Below are 27,854 nucleotides of genomic sequence, written 5' to 3' on the forward strand. Positions count from 1 at the left end.
ATTGCTGACATCAGTAAAACATGGCTGGGTCTCATTGAATTCATGTGGTTTTAATGGAAGAAATTGGGTTGGATTGTAGTTGATGTATATTAAAATGATACTTGAATAACTATACACCAAGAATCTAGAAGATTAAATAGTCTTGAAAAAGGAGCAGCCGGGCATGGTAGCACATGTCTAATCCCAGCGGCTCAGGAGGCTGAGGCACGAGGATCATGAGTTCAAAGCCAGCCTCAGCAAAAGCGAGGTGCTAAGCAACTCAGTGAGACCCTGATTCTAAATAAAATATAAAAATAGGGCTGGGGATGTGGCTCAGTGGTCGAGTGCCCCTGAATTCAATACCCAATTAAAAAAATTTTTTTTAAAGGAACAAATTTAGAGGAATCACAATCCCTCACTTTGTTTTTGTCATACCAGGACCTATTTCTGCTGGGCAAGCACTCTGCCATTGAGCTACCTTCCTTTTTTTTTTTTTGGTAAATAACAAAGATGGAACCCAGGGATGTTTAATCACTGAGCCACATCTCTAGTCTTTTTTATGTTTTTTTTTTTTTTTCTTATTTTTTGAGTACTGGGGATTGGGCTCAGGGGCACTCAACCACTGAACCACATCCCAGTTCTATTTTATATTTTACTTAGAGACAAGGTCTCACTGAGTTGCTTAGTGCCTCACGGTTGCTGAAGCTGGCTTTGAACTTGTGATCCTCCTGTCTGCTGGAATTACAGGTGTGGGCTGCATAGACTTTGAAGAGGACAAATGCATATTATTCTAATTAGCCTTAAAAAAGATAGCAAGTAAGACATACCTGTGTATTTTAAGATATCACAAATTTCAAATTCACCACTTTTTTTTTTTGGTGGTACTGGGGATTGAACTGGGGGTGGGGGAGTGCTCTACTACTGAGTTACATAACCAGCACTTTTTATTTTACTTTGAGACAGTATCTCACTATGTTGTTCAAGCTGGCCTTATACTTGTAATCCTCCTATCTCCATCTCCCAAATTACCAGGATTACAGTTGTGTACCACTGCACCTGGCTACTTGTTTTTGTGATACTGAGGATTGAACCAGGGTCTTGCTCATACCAGGCAAGCATTCTACCACTAAGCTACATCTCCAGCCATTGCCATTACCTTTTAATTAAAGAACAAGCAGGGCATAGCCATGGCGATACGTGTCTAATTTCTGTGGTTAAGTGCCCCTGGATTCAATCCCCACTACCAAAAAATAAATTTAAAAAATTAAAGAAGGATACTGTCAAAATGTGTTTCTAAGAAGCAAAATGGTAAAGAGATTCAGGGCAACTCAGGTTGGGCAGTGGTGAGAACCAGGACTTTAACCCTAAAAAAGCCACACTAGCTATATTCAAATTGTTAAGAATCTGTTACTTTTTAGAGGACATAATAGGGTAGTTTAATGTATAATTCAGCAATGTGTGGGTGGGTCAAATCCTGGTTTTGCCACTTAAGCAGTTATATGAACTTAGACAATTCATATAACCTTCCTATATCCTTTTCCTCCATAGTAAAATAAGGTTTATAAGGATGATGATAATGATACCAACCTCATTGGATGCTGAGAGGATTAAATTGGTGCCTGCTATAAGTATTATATATAAAATTTGATTGAATTTAATGGTGGATAGAAATAAAAGAGTGACAGATTTTAGTTTATTCTAAGGAAGAAGTTCCTAATAACTAAAACTGTTCAAATTAGGAACAATATCCCCAAAATTAGATCTTGATAGAAATGCTTAAAGAATGCCTTTTTTTTTTTAAATTGCAGTATTGGGGATCAAAACCAGGGCCTTGCATATGGTAGGCAAGTGCTTTATCACTAAGCTATATCTCCAGCCCCCCACTTTTAACTAATTCTATTTATTTATTTATTTGGTACTAAGGATTGAACTCAGGGGCACTCAATCACTCAGCCACATCCCCAGCCCTATTTTGTATTTAGAGACAGGGTCTCATTGAGTTGCTTAGGACCTCTCTAAGATGCTGACTGAGGCTGGCTTTGAACTTGTGATCCTCCTGTCTCAGCCTCCTGAGCCGGTGGGATTACAGGTGTGGGTTGCTGAGCCCAGCTTAATACAATTTCTTTAAATAGAAGTATGTCTTAGGGGCTGGGGATGTGGCTCAAGTGGTAGCGTGCTCGCCTGGCATGCGTGTGGCCCCTTAGCACCACATACAAACAAAGATGTTGTGTCCACCGAAAACTAAAAAATAAAATATTAAAATTCTCTCTCTCTTTCTCTCTCTCTCTCTCTCAAAAAAAAAAAAAAGTATGTCTTAGTAGTAACAGTATTTTACAAAAATGGGAGCTGATAAACAAGTTTGTTTTTCTTTTAGGAACACACAATTTCTAAACATGAAATGAGGTGGTTTTAGAAGGAAATGAATGAGATGTAGTCTGTATTGTCAGAGTTGACATCATATATTTTGCATTTGGTTCTTTTCTAGTTGTCTGCACCCAAGGAAGAAAAAACACCTGTGTCTGGAATTTATTTTGAAAATATTTTACAATTAATGTTGCAATGACTAATCAGAAAAAAAAAAAAAAAGGCTAAAGCAGGGTCCTGGAGATCCTTTGCTTTGCTGGGCTGTAACCCTTCAGTTGCTGGATAAAGGGCAAATGTGGGAGGATCCTGAGTGTGTGAAGCAATAAAGAGGACATGGGCTTGGGACAGTGGCTATCTTGAGCAATCATGGAGATATTTTAATAAACTGATTTTATTATCAATCAGTTCTTTCAGTATACTCTATTGAAGAGAACTATCCTTTCCCCTATGTATTATCTTAGTTGAAAATTAACAGTTTCTTTCTGGGCTCTCAGTTCTGTTCCATTGATTTATTTGCCTATCCTTATGACAGTACTAAATCATCTTGATTACTATAGCTTTTGTAGTCATTTTTGAAACTAGGTAGTGAATTCCTCCAACTTTGTTCTTTTCCAAAAGTGGCTGTCCTGAGCCAGGAGTGGTAGCACAGGCCTCTAGTCTCAGCTCACTGGAAGCTGAGGCAGGGGAATCCTAAATTTAAGGCCAGCCTGGTGAAATGGAGATCCTGCCTCAAAATAAAATTTTTAAAAAGGATGGGGAGTAAGGGCTGGGGCTGGGGCTGAGCGGTAGTGCACTTGCCTGGCATGTGTGAGGCGCTGGGTTTGCATCCCCAGCCCTATTTTGTATTTTACTTAGAGACAGGGTCTCAGAGTTGCTTAGCACCTTGCTTTTACTGAGGTTGGCTTTGAAGTCACCATCCTCCTCTCTCAGCCTCTGGTAAACACAAATACAATTGGCTTTCTTATACTGATTTGTATGCTGGGACCATGACAAACATACAAGTTTTGGTTTTTGTGGATTCCTTATTATTTTCTACAAAGGATCATTCCATCTCTGAATAAAGGCAGTTTTATTTCTCCCAATTGGGATGTCTTATGTTTCTCTACCTTTATTTATTCCTACTGGCTACCCCCTCTACTACAAAGTTGAACAGAATAAGTTGAATAGAAACGGTGGGAGTCCATGTCCTTGCTATGTTCCTGATCGTTTATTTTTTTAATTTTTTTTTTTGTTTTTTAAATTATTTTGTAGTTGTAAACAGAATGCCCCTATTTTATGTTTATTTTTATGCGGTGCCAAGGATCAAACCCAGTGCCTCACACATGCTTGGCAAGCGATCTGCCACTGAGCAGCAGCCCCAGCCCCATGTGTTCCTGATTTAAAGACAACATATAAGCTAGGAACAATTGCCAACATTTAGGCTTTTTAAGAATGCAACTGGATCGCTGATCGGGAGGCTGAGGCAGGAATCGTAAATCAAGGCCAGCCTCAGCAATTTAGCAAGGTCCTAAACAATTTAACGAGATCCTGCCTCTAAATAAATAAATAGATAAATAAATAAATGGGGCTGGGAATGTGGCTCGGTGGTTGAGCCCCTCTGGGTTCAATCCCTAGTCAAAAAAAAAAAAAAAAAGTGTAACTGGATCAAAGCCAGAGACCAAGTGGAACCATTGTTTCCCTAAGTGTTGTGTTAACGCCTAGAATTAATAAACTTCGAATCTGAGAATGAAATCATTAGTACTATAGTTTAACCTAACAGTTACTTAAAATAGTCACACCTTTAATCACATTATCTCAGTAAGATGTGACACTGCTTCTTCGCGGAAATAATTTTACATTCCTAAAAAATGAATTACAAAGGCGTTTTCCCCAATTACCTCAATCCAATGACCTAATCTATCAAAAAAAAAAAAAAAAGATCGAATGAGGGAAGAACGCTATTGATTGACGTGCATTTCAGCCAACCTGTGGCGGAAGACGAACGCGCGCGCGAGAAAGCAAGCCGTTGTGAGGGGGCGGGGATTGTGGGAGCCGCCCGTCGCCGGGTTGGCAGACGTGAGAAGAAGCGAAGATGGCGGAGTGAGGAGCGCCTCGGCCATTCGGCCGTTTGGCCTCTGGGCCGGGGGCGTGCAGGCCCCCGGGAAGCCGACTGCGTCTGATGGACCATGTGAGGTGAGCCGAGAAGGGAGACTACGAGGGGACAAGGAGGCTGTGTCTTGCCCAGCCGTCCGGGCACCGAGTGTGCGGGAGCCTGCTGGTAACAGAGCCCTTCCAAGCTGGAATTGCCATCCTTGCCCGCCCCAGGGCAACCCACACCGCCGTCCCGGTGTGTCCCTCAGTCTACTTGTTCAAGCCTCCTCCCGGCTCCCCGCCCTTCCCTGTGCCTTGCCTTTGCCTGCCATTGTGTTTCGGTTTGTTCCTAGGGGATTTCACACTTACTGGGCTTTCGTGGCAGCCGATTGTCGGCCACCGATTTTTTTTTTTAAGAATTTCTTTGTTTTATTGATTTATTTTCATCTTTCGTCTCAAGACTTGGTGCCCACGCTGTTGTCTAAGGCTCCAGTGTCATTTGAGGCCTTTTGTGGCCCTGAGTATTTTTTTCTCCAGCCCGTTGACCTTGAGATTTCGTGTAACAGGTTACCCCTGGATTTTCATTAGCGTTTGTGTATCTCAGACATCCCCTCGAACCTGTAGTATATCCAAACGCTTCTGCTCCTACCTCCCAAACTTTTATGATCCCGAAAAAGCAGTTTGTCCTTGTCCTCGAAAGTCTTATAATGGCTGTATGACGCTTTTAATTTCGGCTGAAGCTAGGTCACAGTGGTATTCACTGTTGATTTCTGATCCAAAAGTAAGGGAGTGAGTTTACAGAGCTTTTTTAAACAAAGATAAATAGTTTGGACAATGTTATTAGAAAGTAATTTGTGTAAGGTGTTCAGGTTGCATAGCATCAGTACTGTCAGACATTTGTATTCTTTTCCTTTTTAACTCTGTGGGGTCTCTGTTCCTAATTTGGAGTGTTATAACCCCTGTTGGATCTCATTTAAATTCCATGCGTTTCTGCTAATGGGTTTCTGAATTGGTAAGGCCTTATTAAAACTGTGACAGGTTAGTTGAGTCGAGTTCAAATGGAAATATTAATACAAATGAATTTTTTTTTATAGATTATGTGCTCTTTGCTGGCCCTGGATTTAGGAGAGCTGAAAATAGCTTTTTTGTTGCTTTTGTCCGTTTTTTCATTTCATCCAAGAGAAGGAAAAAAGAGCTGGCCAGAAGAAAATAATGTAACATTCTTACAGAGGAGAGTGTATGTACACTAAAGCAAAGGTTTTAAGAAGATGACAACTACTGGAAATATTATGCACCATTATACATTTTCTGGGGAGGAACAAAGTTCGATAGTCTCATCAGGAAAAGAGGAAAGTGTTTCATAAATCTACCACTTCAAGAGTTTTGACATCTTTTGAAAGTAGGTGCCAGTGCAGTAGAGAGTAACTTTTTGCTAATTGTTTCTTCTGAATTGTTTGTATTAGTGATTTTTTTAAATATTTATTTTTTAGTTGTAGTTGGACACAAATATCTTCATTATTTAGTGCGGTCTGGAGGATCGAACCCAGGGCCTCGCACATGCTAGGCTCTGCTGCTGAGCCACAATCCCAGCCCCTGTATTAGTGAGTTTTTTATACTAGTACATATAGCACCAGTGATGGTTATATCCTTACCTTAATGTTATTTTTATTTTTCAGAATTCTTGTCACACAGGATGAACACTTTCCTTACATTTAGGTGCTTTTTATTCATCTCAAAATTCTGAACTCAGGATGTGGCCGGTAAGTAGCAGTAGGCTAATCATTTCAAATAATATTTAAGCAGCAACAAAAGATGAATATTAAATTGACTATAAATTATTGATAGCTGAGTACTTTATTTACATATATGTATCCTTGTTTTTTAAAAAGACAGGGTCTTGCTATGTTGCCCTCCTGGCCCTAAACTCATGGACTCAAATGATTCTCCTGCCTCAGCCTCCCTAGTAGCTGGGACTACAGACTGCCACTACTGGTGCATATTTTGTATTTTAACAGAAGCAATATAAAAAATTTAAAAAGGAAAAATTTGATCAGTTACCTAACCTATAATTTTTCATTTGCTATCAGAAACATAGGTTTAATTAGATGGAAAGAAATGAATTGATTAAAAAATAAATATTACTATGCAAGTTTTAGAATGTATTCACTTAGATTTCATTGTTATTTTTTTCAAAGTACTGGCTATCAGAACCATGCCTTGCCCATGCTAGGCAAGCTCTCTACCACTGAGCTACTTCCCCAGCCCTAGGTCTTTTTTAATGTTGATGTTTATAGCTGTATATTTCCCTCTTAGTGTTACTTTCACTATGTACATAAATTTTGTTTTTGCTTTTATATATGGGAGCTTGCATCCAGAAGCACTTTACCGATGAGCCCCAGCCCTCTGTATTTTGAGACAGGGTTTGCTAAGTTGCTTAGGGCCTCAATAAGTTTCTGAGGCTGGTCTTGACATTGTGATCTTCCTGCCTTAGCCTCCCAAGTTGCTAGGATTATAGGTGTCTGTAAATATGCTCAGCTCTGAAAATTTTTAGTATTTTTTTTCTCATTTATCTCAAGATATTTTCTAATTTCTCTTCTGATTTTTTTTCTTTCACCCATTGATTATTTAGATAGAGTTTACTTTCCATTGGCTCACTGATTTTAAATTCTGAGAATTTAAGGTTCCCAGGACAAAGCCAGTTAAATTCTTTATCATACAATAGAGTGTCCCTAATACATTGTCAGAGGAGACTATAGAAAGTTTTGAATACCAAGAGACAAGTCACTTGGAACTATTTTAGAGGCAGGCTTTATTTTATTTGTTTCTTTTTATGTGGGGCTGAGGATTGAACCTGTGCCTCACACATGCTAGGCAAGCGCTCTGCCACTGAGTTACAGCCCCAGCCCCAGCCCCCTAGTGAGGTTTTTTAATAACAAAGTTACTCATCTTATCAATAGCACCAAGCAAGTGACTTCAGAGACCCAAATGTATCTAGCAAAACACTAGCTTTATAGGGAATTTATTTGTACATTTTGTGCATCAAAGTATATAGTTCTGGTTTCCTTGCCTATATCTGGAACTTGTGTCTTTTTGCATTTTTATCTATGTTGGCAAGGTATATTTAGAGTTGATAACAGAACTGCCTAATGGCTGAGTTAGCCTAAATTTCTTTAATGAAACAGCCTTGCTGCCCATAGGTTCTTTTTTTTTTTTTTAATATATTTTTAGTTGTAGATGGACACTACGTTTATTTTATTTATTTATGTGGTGCTGAGGATTGAACCCGGTGCCTCACATGTAGAGGCAAGCGCCCTACCACTGAGCTACAACCCTAGCCCTGTCCATAGTCTCTTTTTTTTTAAAAAAATCTTTATTTTATTTGTTTATTTTTTATGTGGTACTGAGGATTGAACCCAGGGCCCCTGTACATGCTAAGCAAGCGCACTACTGCTGAACCACAATCCCGGCCCCTGTCTATAGAGTCTTAAGGTTGTGAATCTTCTGTCCTCTTCACTTCCATTGCTGCTTTTGCAACAAATGCAATTTTTTTTCTCTTCCTTCTGATTTGCTGCTGAATTAATTTACATTTTTCTTTCTTAGGCTTTCAGTCAGAACTTTGTCTTCAATCTTCAGAAGAGGCTATTCAGGTTTAGTTTAAAGATTTTTTTTTTTTTTTTTTTTTGGGCTGGGGATGTGGCTCAGCGGTAGCGCGCTCGCCTGGCATGCGTGCGGCCCGGGTTCGATCCTCAGCACCACATACCAACAAAGATGTTGTGTCCGCCGAGAACTAAGAAAAAATAAATGTTAAAATTCTCTCTCTCTCTCTGTCCCCCTCTCTCTCTCACTCTCTCTTTAAAAAAAAAAAAAAAAAAAAAGATTTTTTTTTTTTTTTTTTAAGAGGTGTGTCAGGGATTGAACACAGGGGCTCTTAACATTGAGCTACATCCCCAGCCCTTTTTATTTTTTATTTTGAGACAAGGTTTTGTTGAGTTGCTTAGGGCCTTGCTTAAGTAACTGAGGCTGGCCTCAAGTTTGTGATCCTTCTGCCTTAGTTTTACATGTAGCTAGGATTATATGGGTGTGTCACCATGCCCGGCTATTTTTTATTTGGTGCTGAGGACTAAACCCAGGGCCTCGCACATGATAGGCGAGCACTCTACTGCTGAGCCACAACCTCAGCCCCTGTTTTTTTTTTTGTTTGTTTGTTTGTTTTTTTGGTAAATGGATCTTTATTTATTCATTTATATGTGGTGCTGAGGATTGAACCAGGGCCTCACACATGCCAGACAAGTGCTGTACCGCTGGGGCTATAGCTCAGTGGTCGAGCGCCTGCCTTGCACGTGTGAGGCGCTGGGTTCGATCCCAGTACCACGTAAAAAATGAATAAAGAAAGATATTGTATCCATCTACAACTAAATAAATGTTTTTTAAAAAACACATGAAACAGACTAAAAACAGTGCACTAGATAACTAGTTAGCCAGTAGCTTTAGACCATTTATTTAACAGTTCAGCAGCAATGAACTGGATTTATTTTTTATATGCTTGCATTTGGTGACCAAATATTATATATTGTCTTTTTTATCATTTATTTATTTTTTTAGTTGTAGGTAGACACAATACCTTTACTTTATTTTTATGTGGTGCTGAAGATCAAACCCAGTGCCTCATGCATGCTAGGCAAATGTTCTACCTCTGAGCCACAACTCCAGCCCTGTGTCTTATGATTATATTTTTACAAAAAAAATTTTTTTTTTGCATACTGTTGTTCTTTTTATTCTTACTGTTGTTGTTGTTGGTTTTTTTTTTTTATCTTTATTTTGTTTATTTTATTTTTAATGTGGTACTGAGGATCTAACCTAGTGCCACACACATGCAAGGCAGGTGCTATACCACTGAGCTACAGCCCCAGACCCTTACTGTTGTTCTTATACAACTGAAAGTAAGATGAGCCAGCCTTAGTAACTTAGTGAGGCCCTGAGCAACTTAGTGAGACTCCTGTCTCAAAATAGAAAATAAAAAGGGCTGGGGATGTAATTAAGTACTTCTTGATTCAATCCCCAGTTTTAAAAAAAAGACAATATTGAATTTGGTGTGACGATTGGACATTTTCTTATAAAGTATAATTCAAAGTATTTGTTTCTTTATGTATGTTTTAAATATTGTTTTAAAAAGTAAGCATATGTAGAAGAAGTACCTGTCCTAATCTTTCTATTTTTAATTTATTTTGTATTTCTAGGTATTTCTATGTTGTCTTCTAGAGCGGGTAGTCCTGCTTCTTTTATCCAGCCACTTTCCCTACTGAAATATGGATACCTTTCTACACATTACCTCCATGGTTTGGATTGGAAAAGATTGCTTTTCTTTTGTTCCACCTTTCAAATTCAACACAGAAAGAAGCCCTTAGGGTGCAGTTATCCTGCTGACTTCTCCCGGAAGAAAAAAAGCAATTGATGGGTCTTCTGCAATTTGCTTAATTATCAAAAAATTGTTTTGCAAGCTGAAGGCTGACGTTTAATTTGAAACAGGTGCTTAGGTCGTGGTATTTGTGAATTCTTAGCCTTTTGCTCCAAACAAGAAGACTAATAAATGGCAAGTATGGATGACTTCAGGTTTTTTTAAAAATGTCTTCCAGTTTCGGCCACTATTATGATAAGCACATTTGAGACTGCAGCAGTAAATTCCAAATATTTGTTGTAATTTGAAAAGAAAAAGATGTTAAAAAGTTACATATATCTCTATATCCTGGTTCATCTTGTGACAGATTTACTGGATAGAAATGAAGGTCCAGTTTTGCAGTTAACCCTTTGGTATGATAAAGAAGCATAAAGACAAGATATCAAGATTGATTTCATATCTGATACCTAAAGAGATTCTGTACAAATACATATTTTTACATGTGTAAATCCACATTTTTGGATGAAAGGAGGGGTTTTTCTCCTGGAGACAGAACCTGTTATTTACTTTTTCAAGTCTTGGAACATTTGCTCTTTTTAAATTTTTTCATTCTTCTACAGAAGGACCAGATTGTGTAGCAGCTGAGTGAGTGCATGCTTACATTTAGTTAAAAGAATGGTAAAAGCGAACAACCCAGTTTGAGTCCATGATGGAACCCTGTTCACCTTCCTAAGATGAGAGGCTGCTGTATTACAGTTTTATTCATCCTGTTTTGTGGAGTCATATAGCACAGTAGAGTTAGTTTTCCGTGTGGCCAAAACTGGAAGAAAAGTAGCACGAGTAGTTTTTTAGATAAGAAGGTGAGATGGACCCTATAGTATGACCTGCTTTCAACTTTGGACATAGAAGAGAAGAAAAATAATGAGAAGTTTCCATATAACTCCTTTTTCCTAAGAAAAAGAAAAATGTCTTATGTAGCACCATTTGACTTTTTTGGAATTTTACATTACATAGTTCCATTTTTTATAAAGTCACAAGTAACTCTTTTCTCAACCCAGATGGGTACTTGGATTTATTTTTCTAGGTGGTAGGTGTAATGTTGAACTGAAAAGGCTGGGACTCAGGTAAATTTCCCCAGTTGGAATTGGACTTTCTCATTACCAAGTGGGTCTATCTCAGAACCAATGTTGTCAATCCACTGGTTGTTTCATTGTAGATTTAGAAGAAATTCAGGATCTGAAAAAAAAAAAAACCACCTCAAATAAGAAAAATAGTTCCACTAAGAAATGTGGATTTTGTGTTTTGTTCATTATAGATTGAGAAGAAATTCAGGGTTTGGGGAAAAGAAAAAAAAAAAAACAAGAAATATGGATCTTCCTTCCTTTTTTCCCCTTTAACAGTTATATGATGAAGACTAGAGTGGAAAACTGTTCTTGCTTTCAAACAAACAGGAGCATTGTATGATGTCAAGCCTTTCATAAGAAGCATGGACACTTTATTAATGATTCTTAGTAGAGAAAGAATTTTAAACTTACTAGATGAAATTAAGAACAGGTAGTATAATTAGATCATCTTTGTTTTCTGGAATGGTTGCTGAGGGCCATGGGTGCGATGATGTTGGAAACACAGGGCAGATTTACCAAAAATTGAGAGTGATAAAAATTGCCAAAAATGGGAAATGTTGAGCATTGTTATGATTAGATTAGTGAACGAACTAACTTGATTTAGAATAAAGAAGCTTTTTCACAAAATACATAGTGTAGATAAAATATATATAGTTTTTTAAAAATTTCTTTTAATGTAGAGCCTTTACTGAGAGAGATAAGAGAAATAACTTTGGTTAAAGGTAACTTAGATTTTTCTTTAAATAACCCCTTATGCTACTTCTTGATATTTTCCTTTACTATTTTGGACTTGTTAAAAACTGAAAGCCTACATACATATATCCCACTGTTATGTTGGGAATGTCATCATGGAGAATTTGTACCTTCTAGGTGTCATATCCATCTCCCCCATGTCTTCTTGGCAACTTTTTGGGTAGGGTCATGGGGCAAGGGATATAAGCACCAGTGGAACAACTCTGATCCACTTGTTTGAACAGGTGTCAGACCTGCCTCCTTCAGCATTTTTTCAACTTATAGCTGAGAACCAGTGTTAATGATATCTTTCAAAGGAAATGTTTCCACATCTTACATGATTGACATTAGATGACGTTTAACAACATGGGCATATTCCAGTTGTAGTTGCCCAGTATTTACTTAATACATTTGCATTTTTCTCTGGTCTATGTTGGTCCCTTTCTTGATGGCAAAAACTTAATTTTAGAAATGCTTCAATCTGCATTTGTGCTTCCTTTGCTTTGCTCATCCATGTTAGCTGGCAGTTTATCATTTGAAAAGTCAAACAAAAACGGGATATGTGCAATAGAAATATATATATGTATATTTTAATACTTGTGGACAAATGTTACAAGTTGTTTAAGAACAACAAAATCACCAATGTCTTCCATTTTGAGATGTGTATAGTTTTGTAAGCATTAGTGCTTGGTAGCATATTATAGTGCCATGTTAGGGGTTAGTGCATGATCCTAGTAATAATTTTAAACTTCAGGATGAGTTATTGATAATAACCAATAGTGTAAAAAGAGTTGAAACTCTATATAAGACTTTTTTTTTCTTCCCATAAATACCTGAATCTGTGATATTCTCCCTGGGGAAAGGAGATTAAGGACAAAAACCAATTGTTTATGAATAGAAATATGGGTTCACCATTAGAAACATCGTATTTGAGGATATAAATGCTTTCCATGAGCTGGCTAGAAACAGCTAGCCTTGTATCTCAGAAAACCTCAAGTCAAAATGAGGCCCCATTTTCATGATTCTGTGTTGCTGTTAATTTGAGGTCAATTTGTTCTTATACTGTTTTCATATTATGTCTTGGGTTCATTCTTACTCCTTTTGCATCTACAAATAATTTTACATTCTGCATGTCCTACTAAGATGCTGTAATTGCTTCATTGAGTGCTTATATAATCTGCAGACTATTTACTAATCCTGTCAGCAGCATGTGTGTTAATGCAAGAATAATATCAATGGTTTGGGAATGTCCTAGATTGTTTCAGCCTCTTCTATTTCTGAATCTGCTAAATTGTGTACTGATGGGATTCCAGACCTTTTCATGAGCATTGGAAACATAGTTAAATGGAGCTTACCTACGTTGCCATATAATAATAAGTGGACTCTTGCCCTTGGTTACAGTAAGCCACAGATAACTTTCCCTTTTTTCTGTTTTCCCTTGTAGAAATAAAACAGTCATTTTTGTTTTGAAAGCAAAAGATAGAAATTCCTACCTCTAATCGTCGTCTTGAGAACTGGGAATTGTTAGTTTTCTGAAGTGTTTTTCAAATCTCAGTACTAAGAGCCCACGATTTATTAGCACAGATTCTACGTTAGAAAGCTAGGAAATGCAAAACTGTTCTAATGTGGTGCATCCTCATGAACAAGCAATCTATAATAAGTAGATTTTAGTAGTAAATCTCTGGAGGACCCAGGTTTAGATCCCTATACTTAAAGTTTTGTGCCTGGGAAGATCCATTTCTGAAAAGAATTTAAAATTTAAAACTCTGAAAAAGGTAATGAATATAAAACAGCACAGTGTATAGGAAAGGAAATTTCTGTTGCAAAAATTTTTAAAAAGCCATAAAATGAACTAATAATTTTCAAGAGGTAGACTTTTAGCAGCAATAACGGTTTTGCATGTATAATACACTGCATTTGCTGTACAGTAGACTAAGTGATTACTACTTGAGTTTGTGGGGCTCTGTGATCAACAGAGTTAACAAAATGAAAAAGATGATCTAGGTACAGATCATATAAAAGGTACTTTCTTTTATTAAAACAGTATGAATGTATGACTATATCTGTATGAGAAATAACTTTTGTGTATGTTTCAAGGTTAAAGACCCTATTTGTTTCTTAAAGCAGAGGGTTGGAGTTATTGAAGTGAAATCCTTCTAGTGTTTAATATGGAAACAAATGCACTCTACAGCCCTAGTGAAGTCAAGGTGGGGTTTTTGCTTTGGTTTTTCCATGTTACAATAGGTATTTACTGTATAGAATGGTATTCTCTTCTGCTTTGTCACCTTTCTCTTTTGGCTTCCTGGGTACATTTTTTAAAGAGGAAAAGTGTGTGTGTGTGTGTGTGTGTGTGAGAGAGAGAGAGAGATTAGAGTTAAAAAATTTTTTTTTAAAGCCAAGAACTTGTTTAGCTTGCTTTTCCTCATGTTTATGATTAAGGAAGTTATGATTTAAAGGTAAGAAGCAGGAGGACTGGGGAATAGCCAAAGACTATTGGTTTTGTGATACCTTGTTTGATGCAGTTGTGACAATGCCTGTGGCCTTTGACTACTTATTTTAAGGAGAACCTAGCAAACTACTTTCCTGATCTGAGGAATGGCACAGCTCACTTCAGGATGTAACAGTGAAACTAGGGTGACTTCTTTCTTACTTTACCTCATGTCCAAGCTTGGCCATTTAGCACCTTGAAGGTCCCTGAAAAGGTCTGTGTACCTTTGTTTTCCTGGGGCAGGGGGACTAAAAGATAAGCATTATAGATTTCGGAATCACTTGAATCTTTAATTCTTATATGGCAACTCCAATGGACAAGGAAGGGCTACATTGATTGTAGCTTCTCTTTAAATGTCCTATACTGTCAGTCCATGTTAGACATTGGAACAGTCAAGCAATATTCAGACATCTGCATGATCATGAGGACATGGCTACTAATTACATTGATGTCAACACTTCACTTATTTCAAACAGTTAAAGATTATCCTTAACAACCATGTTGTTAATAGTTCTAACTGCTAAAGTATGCTACAAGTTTTTGTAGTCTGAAAGTATGTGGTTAAATGCTTTTCAAAGTTATTGTAGTCTCATGTTTACTCTTTATGTACCTGTCATATGCAAAATATGAAGAGACCCTTGGCCTTCAGGAGTTTACATTCTCATGGTGCTGTTGGTGCAAGCAAATTGCTTCTAGTTTTTTCAGAACATTGCTTGGCTATTAATTATACAATTTGGAAGAATCCCTTGGCTAATGGTTTTAAAAAGCAGAGGGCTATGCTAAATTTCAGGGCACTGATGCTTGAGTTTACATTGTATTAGCTCTGCTCTTCAACTACTTTTCCCCAGGGAGCTGTACAGGTAATGCTCATTAATGTGAATCAGAAAAGAAACTATTCTGCCCAAGAGCTTCTTCATCATCCCATATATTACATATGTTTTTCTATGATATGGCTCTCAATAAATGGCCAAGAAAACTTACTGCTACATAAGACTGTGCATCTCTTAATTCTCTTTATCTAAGGGTTTTACATGGTTCTTTATCCAAAAGGGCCAGGATTTACATATAAGCCTTTTATAACTGAAGTGGTCCTAATTTTAAACTTTTTGTGTATGCTTATACTTCTTTTTTGAAGTAGCATTGTGAAGATGTGGAGCACCTGCTTGCATTTCTAAGCAATTACTTTATTAACTCAAATTTTCGGTTGAAATTTTGCATGTCTCCTTGTTATTTTCCATAATTCTTCTGAATCAAGGGTTTTACTCTGCATGTTTATTAAAGCTGGGTCTGATTGAAAGTATAAGCAATAGTGGTGGGTCCATACTGATTTTAGAATACTAATATTCTAATGCATGATTGAAATTTTTCAGTGTTATGTGGTTATTATTAGTAATTTTATATATGCATTTAATAATGAAGCAATAGATACTTAAACCAATAGCTTGAATTTATTGAATTATTAGTTTTAATTTTCTAATTAAAATTATCTTACTTCCATTCAAAATGGGAAGTCAAAGATAAACAGGGGCACCCACAAGACATTCAAACTGTCAGGATTAGGGCATAACATTGCTTACCCTAACCTCTTTCCTAGTCCCAATAGACCCCCCCCCCCAAGCATGTTTGAAAGTAAGACACAAACTAAGCATGTTGAATGAGCTGCAGTGGCTATAATAATCAGAAAGGTGCAGAGTTTCAGAAAGGATAGCAACATAGGGAATTAGTGTGCAGTCTGTAAAGGTATGGGGTTTGTCTGATAAGGTTTATGTAGACTTGTTTGGGGTTTCTTAAAACTAGTTATTGAGCCAGGCATGGTGGCACGCCCCTGTAATCCCAGCAGCTCAGGAGGCTGAGGCAGGAGGATCACAAATTCAATTTCAGACTCAACAATTTGACTAGACCCTGTCAAAAAAATAAAAAAGGGCAGGGGATGTGGTAAAGTGCCTCCGGGTTCAATCTCTAGTATTCACCCCTCCTGGAAGGGGAGAAAAACTAGTATCTTGAGCCAAGTGTTGTGGAACATACCTGACTTCCAACTACTTAGGAGACTAAGGGGAGGAAATTACTTGAGCTCGGGATTTTGAGGCCCACCTGGGCTGGTCACCATAGTGAAATCACATCACAAAAAGTAATGTACGCATATTTTAGATGTTTTAACCAACTGTTCTGGATGATACTGATCAGCTATAAGGGATCCTGCAAGGGAGACTTTCATTTATAAAGTTATGAAATTGCTGATATGTAGTTTCTTTCTTGTTACTGTATTCAAAACTTTTTTATTATTAATAACCAGAGTTTTATGCCTGACTTGGTGAGAATGCAGTTTCTTCCCTAAGAGTTTTTGATCCCAGGTACACAGGTGAAAACTTTTCTCTTTAAAAAATAAGGATAACCTTGACATTTATTTTATGAAAAAACATCAGCTTATTGTGGTAGCATAAGGGCTGGGGGTGTAGCACATTGGTGGAGTGCTTTCCTAACACGCAAGGCCCTGGGTTGCAAAAGAAAACAAGAACCTAGAAGTAGTAACCTTAGTGATTATAATCAACTTCGTATTTGCTTCAGGACTTTGCTACATATATCTTTGGGATGTATTAAATGGAATGGTGATTTCAGTGGTTCAGAATTTATTTAGGTTTGTCATTAAGATGTTTGCTTTCTACAGAAATATAGAAAGTGAGGTGTATCCAGTATGTAAATGTTCTTTGCCACTTACTGATAACATGTCTGCCAATCAATAAAGATTTAAGGTCTAGACTCTCCCTGTTATTCACTAAGCATATTTAGATTATTTGGAAAATGAAAATTCAAACGAAATTTCTCCAGAGTAAAATTTAAAGAATAGTTGGCTTATGATTATGATTTTCAAAATGTTTTTCTCCTATGATATGGCGTGTCATCAATTAAAATACATTTTAGGGTTGATGTGTATCTCAATAGTAGATCACCTGGCTAGCATGCCTGAGTACCTGGGTCCAATCCCCAGAATCTCAAAAAAAAATTTTTTTTCTTTATCCCAAGGGTCAGGAAGATATTCTGGCAGTGATCTCAATCTTTAAACAGTTCAGTCTTGGCATTTATTTTAAAACCACATACTCATCTTCATAATAAAGTGTTCAGGATATTAGTGTATATTATCAATAATTTATTTACTGTCCCCTAAGTACAGGACTTGACCACTGTATTTATGTGCTATTCTACATATTCCATTGTACCATTGGTCTATAAGATGTTAAAAGAATTTTATTGAATATGTTTGAAGTATTACAAAAGGCAGCTTGCTTTTTAATCTATGCATTTTTGGGAGTTTTGAAGAAGATATTTATTCCTTGATGTAAAAAGGAACTGTTTTAAGAGTTGGAAACTCTGCACCTGTGTATATGTATATTTTTAGCAATAAAGCAGCATGGGCTGAGAATGCACTGACATTTCATTGTGTTATCTGTTATTTGAAAGGGTAATTTTCATTTAATGCTATAAATTGTGACGATAAAAGCAGCCTTTCCTAGGCCTATGCTGACATTGGCTTTGGTGTCAAAGGACAAAGGATCTGGGTTTCTTGACGCTTTGTGGCACTAAATTGTGACAGTTTCTGGTACATGTTGTCCAGTGGAACAGATAGCCATCAGGAGAAATATCATTTTTGAACTTAAACAGTTCCTGCTTTACCTTCAGGGTCAACATTGTTACATCTATGAACAAATAAATGCTTAGTTCTGGTCAGCAGTCAGTATAATAAATGATAAAACTATTCCAGAAGCTGGGCGTGTTTGGTGCATGCCTGTAATCCCAGCGACTCATGAGGCTGAGACAGGAAGACTGCAAGTTTGAGGTCAAACTTGGCAATTTACTAAGGACCTAAGCAACTTAGCAAGACCTTGTCTCAAAAAATGGCAAAAGATGTAGCTCAGTGGTAAAGCAATTTCCGGTACAAAAAACAAAAACCTAGCCCCGAAAATCCTTTCCATATATTTCATATCTAACAAAGTCTTAACACTAAAATAAAAAATGCTTCTTTTTTAATTTAGGGGAAAAGATTTTTTTTTCAAAGAGAGTGAGAGAATTTTTTTTTAATATTTTTTAGTTTTTGGCGGACACAACATCTTTGTATGTGGTGCTGAGGATCTAACCTGGGCTGCATGCATGCCAGGTGAGCGCGCTACCGCTTGAGCCACATCCCCAGCCCCTAGGGGAAAAGACTTTTAAGTTTATTTTTTAGTTGTAGTTGGACACAATACCTTTATTTATGTGATGCTGGGGCTCGAACCCAGGGCCTCACACATGGTAGGTGAGCGCTCTATCACTGAGCCACAACCCTAGCCCTATGGGAAAATGCCGAAGTCCAGCTGGGCAAAATAACTGAGAGGTGACAAGCAACTTGAAGGTTGAAGCGGGAACTGAGTGAGAACTCAAACTAGCGGGCACCAAGGTAGCAGGAGCCCTAATGGCTAGCTGGCATTGCTTCACAAACCACTCCTCCTGGCAAACTGCTAGGCGCCATCTTGAATTGATTTGCATCCCCAACATCTCCCTTTTGTTTTATGAAACAACAAGTATGTGGCTTAGGGGCCGTGCCTGTTTTAGGTTGTCCAATACTACCTATGGTCCTTACCCGTCATTGGATGTTCTGACCTCAAATCGCCAGCCTTCTGTCTTAGGTTGGTACCATTGTAATTGGATCTTACGCGTCTTTGACTACCGGCCCAACACACTAAGCCATACTTGTGGATAATGACCATAGTGGTTTTTACACAAACACCATAAACAACCTGCCACAAGCAGAAAGGAGGAAGATACAAAATACCACGATACCAAGCCATTGACTGCTCCAAGTGAGAAACCCCTGGAAAAACTGTACCATCGATGAGACCATCAGCAAAGATACCCTGGTCCTATTACAATTTGTTGTATCAGTTCATAATGCAGATAAGTGATACACAGTCCAAGTAAGTTCTGTAAGCAGCTCAAAGAAGAGAAATCCATTAATATGTCTCTTCTCAAAGCAAATCAACTTTTTTGACTGAGCATTACTTGTTGAGTTACATTATTCATTGATGCATCAGTTTATACAGTTTGTGTGATAGCTATCCCAGAAGCTGTTGCAGCAGCAGCAGAAACAGCAACAGCTGTGATGATGGTAGCTGTAATTCTGAAGTCTCATTTAGTTTTTCAGTAATACTGGAAATTCTATTTTTGTCTTAAGATAGGAATTCTGGCAACAATGGCTAAAGAAAATTGTGCAGCATTCCAGCAAGCACTAAGAAAACAATTTTCTGAACAATTTAGTACATTATTCTGAACAGAATTATTAGTATAATGAAAAGGAAAGGTGAAAGTAAACAGATCTGTTAACCTCCTTTTTTGTACACATTAAAACAATACCCAATTTAAATTAAACTTTAAATCACGTGAATAAAAGATATTTGGATCCATTTTTTCATGAGCGCTCCTGATATATGAACATACGCACATCCAGACATACAACACTTAACACAAGTGTGCACACATAACACAATAGTAAAGGCCTTGTAGCTTTTCACAGGTGAAATCTCCATTACAATGTTTAAAAACTCCACAGTTGATAAAAAAATAAAACTGATCAGAAAAACATTAACCTAGGTCTGTATGAGCTCAAAAAATAAAATAGAAAAAAGCATTCTAGCTACCACCTGGTTTTGACTCTTCTTTTGACATCCATCCTTCTTCCTGTAACTTGCATATGGGTTTGAAGGTATTCCCACAAGTAAGCTTCAAGGTTTTTTATATTTGAAATAGGCCTTAATGGTGCTCATTAGCCTCTAGGTGTAGGAGAACCATTATCGCAGATGTAAGGATAGCTAAACTGGGGTTCTGGATATCAGCTGTTATGGATTTGAGCCAAATCATCTTTTTGGTTTGTAGAAATCGCTTTAGTTAGTCTCTGGGATCCAAGTCGGTTGCTGTTCTCCCTGCGGAAACACACAAACAGACCTCCGACTCCAGACAATCACTGGGTCAGGACCTTTCCATTGTCCAGTTAGAATATCCTTCCAAAGTACCTTTGGCTTGTGTACATTTTTTGGACACATGTGCCTTTCCGCAGCACTAAGTCCTTATGAATCCAAATTTAAAAAGTTTAACATAAAAAGGGTTATGTTAAGTTTATCTTTGGGGGATTTATATCCCTTCCCAATTCCCTCTTTTTGTTTTAATGAGTACATTTTAATAGTTTGATGAGCTCTTTCAACTAGGCCTTGTCCCTGTGGATTATATGGGATTCCTGTTATGTGAGTAATGCCAAATGAAGGACAAAATTGCTTGAAAGAAGTAGAAGTATAGGGCTGGGGATGTGACTCAAGCGGTAGCGTGCTTGCCTGGCACGCGTGCGGCCCGGGTTCGATCCTCAGCACCACATACAAACAAAGATGTTGTGTCCGCCGAAAACTAAAAAATAAATATATTTTTTAAAAAAAGTAGAAGTATAGCCAGAGCCATTATCTGTTTTTAACTGTTTTGGAATACCCACAGTGGCAAAATTTTGTAAACAATGAGATATAATATCTTTAGTTTTTTCTCCGGTATGAAGGGAGCCCATTAAATATCTGGAAGAAGTATCAACTGTAACATGCAAATATTTAAATTTTCCAATTCTGACAAATATGTGACGTCCATCTACCAGATATGATTAGATATTAGAGCTCTAGGATTAATTCCAAGATTAACTTCTGGTAAAAAGGTCACACAATTTTGACATTGTTTTATTATATGTCTAGCTTGTTTCTTAGTTATTCTAAAATGGTTTGCAAGGTATTAGCATTGACATGGAAAGATTTGTGAACATTTGTAGCTTCTTCTAGTATAGAAAAAATATGTATGTCATGTGTGGTTTTATCTGGTAAATCATTGCCCAAAATAAGGGCTCCAGGCAATCCTGTATGTGCCCTGATATGTCCTATAAAGAATGGATGTTTTCTGTCCCAGATTAAACTTTGTATAGCAGAAAGCAAAGAGAAAACAGTAGAGGAAGGGAAAATCCTACCAGCATCTTCAAGGGAATTTATAGCATTAACTCTATATAAACTGTCAGAAAATAAATTAAATAAGGAATCTTTAAACATCACAAAAGCTTGTAATACCACATTAAGCTCTGCCTTTTGCGCTGATTGTTCAGGTACTAAAAATGTAAAAGCTTGATCAGGGGTAACTACTGCTGCTGTACCATTATTTGACCCATCAGTGAATATATTTGGAGCATTCATGATAGGTGTTTTTCTTGTCATTTTTGGAAAAACTACAGGATTCGAGGACCAAAAAGACAACAAAGGATTAGATGGTAAGTGGTTATCAAATGAACAAACAGATTTACATATAATTATTGTCCAAGTATTTAACTCATTAGCTAACTGGTTAATTTGATCCATAGTATATGGAGTGATAATTTTATTAGGAGAAATTCCAAACACTCCCTTTGCTGCTTTTATTCCTTTGAGTATTAATTGTCCTACAGCCTCAGGATACCCAGAAAGAATAGTGTTAGGAGAATAAGATAAATGTATCCATAATAATGAACCTTCTTGCCAAAATACTCCTGTAGGAATATTTTTTGTTCGTAGTACAATAAATAATAAAGGCAAACATATCAATTCTATCCAAATGCATATTTTCCATATATGTTTCAATGAGTTATAATGTCTTTCTTACTTCAGGCTGTTAGCCATCCCTTGAGGGAGTATTTTCCATTCATATCTCTGATCAGGACCTTCATGATTCAGCACAGGGACAGTAAATGCAAAACGTGGACTATCCTCAGGATGAATTGGAATTGAAAAAAAAAAACAATCTTTAATATCTATAACTAAAACATACCTTGGGCTGGGGATGTGGCTCAAGCGGTAGCGCGCTCGCCTGGCATGCGTGCGGCCCGGGTTCGATCCTCAGCACCACATACCAACAAAGATGTTGTGTCCGCCAAAAACTAAAAAATAAATATTAAATTTCTCTCTCTCTCTCTCTCTCTCTCTTTCTCTCTTTAAAAAAATAAAATAAAATAAAAAAATAAAACATACCAGGTTTTTGGCAAAGCAGACAATTGAGGAATCCCCGATTGAGCACGTCCCATGATAACCATCTCGTTATTAATAGCTCTTAAATTTTGCAATAATCTCCATTTACCAGATTTCTTTTTGATGAAAAAAATGGGAGTATTATGGGGAGTTATAGAAGGTTGTATATGTCCCTCCGCTAATTGTTGTTTGACCAGGTCATAGGCTGCTTGTGTCTTTTCTTTAGTCAGGGGCCACTGAGGAACCCATACTGGGCTTTCTGATTTCCAAGTAATTTTTATTGTCTCAGTGACCTCTCCCGAAAACCCAATCCATGTTTATCTGTTTTTTTTTAATATGTTTATTTTATTTATTTATTTTTATGTGGTGCTGAGGATCGAACTCAGGGCCTCTCATGTGCTAGGCGAGCACTTTACCACTGAGCCAGAATCCCAGCCCCTTTAATCTGTTTTTTGATCTATTTGTATTGGTGCCACTATACCTTGTCCTTGTTCTCCTAATCCTTTTTCTTTCCTAAAACCTTGTCTAGCCATAATAGTGGGCGCATTTGAATTGATTTTTTTTGTTAATGTTAATCCCAATTGATCTAGAACATCTCATCCCCATAAATTTATAGGAAGATGATCCAATACATATGGCTGTATAATTCGTTCACATCCTTCAGGATCCTTCCAATCTAATACTATTGCACTTCTATGGGGATTATTTGCCACTCCTAGGCCTTGAAGCGTTTGAGTGGATTATTGTAAAGGCCAACGTTTTGGCCATTCTTGATGAGAAATGATGCTAAGGTCTTCACCTGTATCCAGTAGCCCATTAAATTCATGTCCTTGAATATTTAACTTTAGCATAGGGTGAGAATCTAAATTTAAAGAAAGCATAGCCCAATCTATACCTGTGGAGCCTAATCCCCTGGAACCTCTTTCTACAGTACGACTGGAAAATTTATCATGTAGGCTGGGTATTATTAATAACTGTGCAATTCTATCTCCTGGTGAAATTACTGATATACCCCTTGGAGAAGTGGCTGTAATTTTTATTTCACCTTTAAAATCAGCATCAATTACCCCAGGTCTTATCATAAGTCCTTTTAGAGTAGAAGAACTGCGTCTTAATAATAAGCCTACTGTTCCTTGGGGAAGAGGTTCTTTTACCCCTGTGGGAATGATTTGAACTGCCATTTCTGGAGTTAGTACTGCTCTGGCGGAGGTGCAGAAGTCCAACCCTGCACTTCCTCTGGTTTGGCTGATAAGGGATCTAATGGATAATGTGTGCTGGGCGCTACACTGATGGTGTTGCTGGGTTCTTCCAATGCCCTGTATATTTGTGGTCGTGGGCCCCAGAACATTGGGCCCCCCTGTCCATTTTTTGGCAATGGAGTCCAATGTTTTCCTCCATGATATCGTGGGTATACACCTGGTCCTTGTCCATTTTTTGACAACGGAGTACCCTCTACAGTAGTCTGAGAACGGCATTTATAAGCCCAGTGTCTCCCTCGACGACATCATGGGCAAATACCCAGTATTCTACCTCTTTGATGATATCCAGTTTTGTTAAACCCTCCTCCTATGGGGCAACTCCTTCTAAAATGTCTTGTTTATCCACAATTGTAGCATGTTTTTGGCCTGGCACCTAAAGCCTGATGTACTGCAGCTGCCAAGGCTTGCCCCTGTTCATTAATGTCTCTACATAATTTAATATATGTATTAAAATCTCTATGTTTCTATGGTCTAATGGCCTCCCTACACCATCTATTGGCTTGTTCCTAGGCTAGCTGTTTCAGTAATGGCATTGCTTGTTCTACATCCCCAAAGACTCTGGTAGCTGTTTGTATAAGCCTATCTACAAATTCAGCGTAAGGTTCATTAGTTCCTTGTATTACCTTAGATAATTGACCTTGTAAATCTCCATGTCCTTGTAACGTTTTCCATGCCTTAACCGTAGCTGAAGCGATTTGTGAGTATATGGCAGGATCATATCCAATTTGTTGCTGCTGACCCTCATAAGGTCCCTCTCCTAGCAACATATCTAGATTTCTCTGAGGATAACCGGCTGTTGCATTTCACTTAGCCATCTCCATACAAAATTCCTGATTAGCAACCTTCCATAACAAATATTTTCCTCCATTTAGCACAGCTTTGCACTTGCTAGCCCAATCTGCTGGTGTCATGTTTAAATTTGTAATGGATTCAACCATACTTACAGTAAAAGGCATTTGAGGACCATAGGTTGTTACAGCCTCTTTCAGCTGCTTCACAATTTTAAAATCTAAAGCATGGTGAATTTGCTGCCCTCCTGCCTCCTCAAATACAGGGCATGCTAATCTTCAAGGTCCTGTCTCAGGATCCCATGTATAAACTATGGGGGTTGGGGGCCACCCAACATATGTTGTCTCCATAGGTGGAGCTATGGGTTGAATACTTACGCCCTCTGGTGATGGAAAAGTGTTAATAGCAGCCTCCTGTTGTAACTTTTCCCCTGATAGCCCTTCCTCCTCTAAACTTTCTTCCTCTGACTAGCTCGAGAGACCTTCTCTTTTATTTGATCTGTTTTCTCCTTCCTCTACCATAGTCTGAACTGAAGGCTTCGGACTAAGCAAATAAGATCAACATCCACAATGGCAATGTGCCAACTGGCAGAGTTCCTGAGTTTTTCTTTTCCATCTTCCTTAAATCTTCACCATGATAGTCCCATTGTGATATATTCAACAACTCCTCCTTAAGAAGCCATGGGCTACATTTTTGTATCGTATCAACGTATGCCCTAACTGTTATTGGTTTTACTAGGGTGCCTTCCTTCCTCTAGCAATTTACTTAATACTCTTTTGGTTTGATTTTTACTAATTTCTTTTTTTAATTTATTTTTTAGTTGTAGTTGGACACAATATTTATTTTTATGTGGTGCTGAGGATCGAACCCAGAGCCTGTCACATTCTAGGCGAGTGCTCTACTGCTGAGCCACAACCCCAGCCCATGTTTTTTACTAATTTCTGATCCCATATTTCTGCTACAAAGAGAACACAACCCAACAAGATAACACAAAACAAAACCAAAACAAAACGAGACAAAAACAGAACAAAAATTCATTGTATCAATTTTTCTATTTTCTTGACATGTGCATCCGTGGTCTATCTCTATCTGTTCCTCAGGGGCGAACAACTTTTCTCCCATCCTATTTATTTCAAGGGACAGGCAGCTTGAAACAAAACGAAAGAAGAATACACTGTTTCTTGAAATGGTCACCCATCCTCTCGCCCTGCCCTCAGGGTCGAGCAGTTTACCCTGTCACTTACCCCCAAGCTTCAGGCGTTCCCTGTATGGGCCACCATATGCTGCAGTCTGGCTGGGCAAAATAACCAAGAGGTGACAAGCAACTTGAAGGTTGAAGCAGGAACTGAGAACTCAAACTAGCGGGCACCCAAGGTAGCGGGAGCCGCTTCTCTGCTGGACAGCAGAGGTATATATACCTAACTAATTACACACAGCTTTACTCAATTAACATCATCTAGGTACAGCAGTCAGCCAATAAGGAATCCTCATCATCTTAATGGCTCTCTGGCATTGCTTCACAAACCACTCCTCCTGGCAAACTGCCAGGTGCCATCTTGACTTGATTTGCATCCCCAACAGGAAAATATTTTTTTCCAGGAAGAAAGTAGATGTTGCACTTTTAAATTTAAGATTGGTTGTTAAGTGGAAAGGAACAAAGAAGCCATGTGGCTTTTGTCATATGGTCACTAATGTAATAATATTTTCTGATTTATGAGACTTTTCAATTAACATTTACTGATAAGCTCCCTAGAAGTTGGCACAGGAGAATGAAGACTTCTGTCAAAAATTTTACAAGCTCAAAGCCAGACATGGCCTGTAATCCTAGGGACTCAGGAGGCTGAGGTGGGAAGATCAAAAGTTTGAGACCAGCGTCAGCAATTTAGACAAACCCGGTCTCAAAAAAGGGAGATGTAGCTCAGTGATAAAGTATTCCTGGGTTCAACTCCATGTACTGCAGGAAAGAAAGCTCCAAATATTACAGCTTCTGTGTGCAATTTTTATTATTCTTATAGCCATATGGAGTTATGACATACATGTGTTGCTTAACAAAGGAAACATTCACAGAAATGCATCATTAGACAAATGTCTTAAAAATGAACATGGACAGGGCTGGGGTTGTGGCTCAACGGTAGAGTACTCGCCTAGCATGTGCGAGGCTCTGGGTTCGATCCTCAGCACCACATAAAAAATAAATAAATAAAAGATTATGTCCAAATACAACTAAAAAATAAATAATAAAAAAATGTGTACACAGACAAACCTATATGATCAATGTCAACCACTTGATATGGCCTAATGCAATCAAGGGACTTATATAGGAGATACACAAGGCTGCTGCCACTAGCATACTATTTTACAGTGAAAATTATTTGGTAAGTAGCAGTTCTCAAATGATAGTAAATAAATAAACCTGTAAGTTGTTATTACATATTGTATGTAATAGTTTCTTTTTAAATACCTTTATTCTATTTATTCATTTGTATGTGGTGCTGAGGATCAAAACCAGGACCTCACATATGCTAGCAAGCACTCTACCGCTGAACTATAGCCCCAGTCCCTATTGAAATTGTTACTACTGTACTTTTATAGGACTGCATAATAGGTATATTCATATTAACATCATAAATGTTGAGTAATGTGTTGTTCCATGAAGTCACAATGGATACAAGGTCACTAGGTGATAAGGAAGTTTTTTTTTGTTTTTCACCTGAATTGTATACTTAAGGGATTATCTTCTTACATTCAGTCCACTTTTGGTAGAAACATTTTTATATGGCACATGACTACTTTTTTTCAACATATATACAACTACCTTTATGTCTATGCATGTATTAATATGAAGGTTAATAGCTACTTTTTTTTTCCCCCCACATCCCTAGCCCTATTTTTTGTATTTTAGAGACAGGGTCTCACTGAGTTGCTTAGTGCCTTGCTTTTGCTAAGGCTGGCGTTGAATTCCTGATCCTCCTATCTCTGCCTCCCAAGCCACTGGGATTACAGGCATGCACCACTGTGCCTGGCTAATAGCTACTTTTTATTGAACACTTACTATGTGCCAAGCATAGATCTGAATACATGATATATATATAAAATAGCAATTTTATATTTATGAACAATTTATGTACATAATTTTATTTATATATAAATTTATTACATACATGTGTATGAATACAATTTTTTAACTCAGGATTTAACCCAGAGGTACGTTACCACTGAGTTGCATCCCTAGCCCTTTTTATTTTGAGACATGGTTGCTTAGGGTCTCACTAACTTGCTGAGGCTGGCCTTGAACTTGCAGTACTACCTCAGCCACTAAGCTGGCAGAGGGAGATATTTGGATTGAACCCAGAGCCTTACAAAAGCTGGCAAGTTCTCTATCACTGAGCTACAACCCAACCCTTTATATTTTTCAATATAGGGTTTTGGAAAGTTTCCCAGTGATCTGTTGCTATAACCTCCTGAGTAGCTAGAATTACAGGTGTGTGCCACCAAGCCTAGGTAAACATATTCTTTAATTCATTTATTTTTCACCATAGCTGTAGTTACTGTTCTTATATTTATTTCACACAGAAACAAATTCTGAGAGCTCAATTGTTGAAGTTCAATTTG

The 27,854-nt window shown here is 37.7% G+C and overlaps 1 long non-coding RNA gene across 1 annotated transcript; it reads left to right on the plus strand.

Moving 5' to 3' along the window:
* The first annotated feature begins 4,386 nt into the window (after positions 1-4,386).
* Positions 4,387-17,580, plus strand: LOC113184365 (uncharacterized). The gene is made up of 4 exons (XR_013343763.1): positions 4,387-4,515; positions 5,508-5,812; positions 6,090-6,173; positions 9,651-17,580. It is a non-coding gene; the product is annotated as an uncharacterized LOC113184365 (long non-coding RNA).
* The last annotated feature ends 10,274 nt before the right edge of the window (positions 17,581-27,854 follow it).

Source organism: Urocitellus parryii, chromosome 6, assembly GCF_045843805.1.
Source record: "Urocitellus parryii isolate mUroPar1 chromosome 6, mUroPar1.hap1, whole genome shotgun sequence".
Classification (NCBI taxonomy): domain Eukaryota; kingdom Metazoa; phylum Chordata; class Mammalia; order Rodentia; family Sciuridae; genus Urocitellus; species Urocitellus parryii.